This window comes from Gavialis gangeticus, unplaced genomic scaffold (genome assembly GCF_001723915.1).
Source record: "Gavialis gangeticus isolate Ggan-Ray unplaced genomic scaffold, GavGan_comp1, whole genome shotgun sequence".
NCBI classification, from domain to species: domain Eukaryota; kingdom Metazoa; phylum Chordata; order Crocodylia; family Gavialidae; genus Gavialis; species Gavialis gangeticus.
This window is the reverse complement of record NW_017729025.1, coordinates 37,753,079-37,753,472: the sequence shown is the minus strand read 5'-3', so window position 1 is coordinate 37,753,472 and position 394 is coordinate 37,753,079. Positions and strand designations below refer to the sequence as shown.

At 43.4% G+C, this 394-nt stretch overlaps 1 protein-coding gene across 2 annotated transcripts in view; it reads left to right on the top strand.

Annotated features, from left to right (window-relative positions):
- The window catches only part of SLC24A4 (solute carrier family 24 member 4), a 231,040-nt gene that overhangs the window by 154,823 nt on the left and 75,823 nt on the right, over window positions 1-394 (top strand). The window lies entirely within an intron of this gene.

Below are 394 nucleotides of genomic sequence, written 5' to 3'. Positions count from 1 at the left end.
AATAATACACAGCTCAGGCTGGGGAATGTTTGGCTAGGCTGCATTATTGCAGAGAAGAACCTGGGCATTACAGTAGACCATAGATTAACTATAAGCCAGTGGTGTGCTCTTGTTGCAAAAAAAGCCAGAAGCATACTGGGTTATATTAACAGGAATGTCATTTGTGTCAAGAGAAATGATTCTTCTGCTCCATTCAGTACTGGTGAGGCCTCACCTGGAGTACCATGTCCAGTTTGGGCTCCACACTTCAAGAAAGATGTGGACAGATTGGAAAGAGGTCCAACAGAGAGCAGCAAAAGTGATTAGAAGCCTAGGAAGCATGACTCATGAGGAAAAGCTGAAGGAGTTAGGGTTATTTAGTCTGAAGAAGAGAAGACTCAGGAAGGGATTTGAT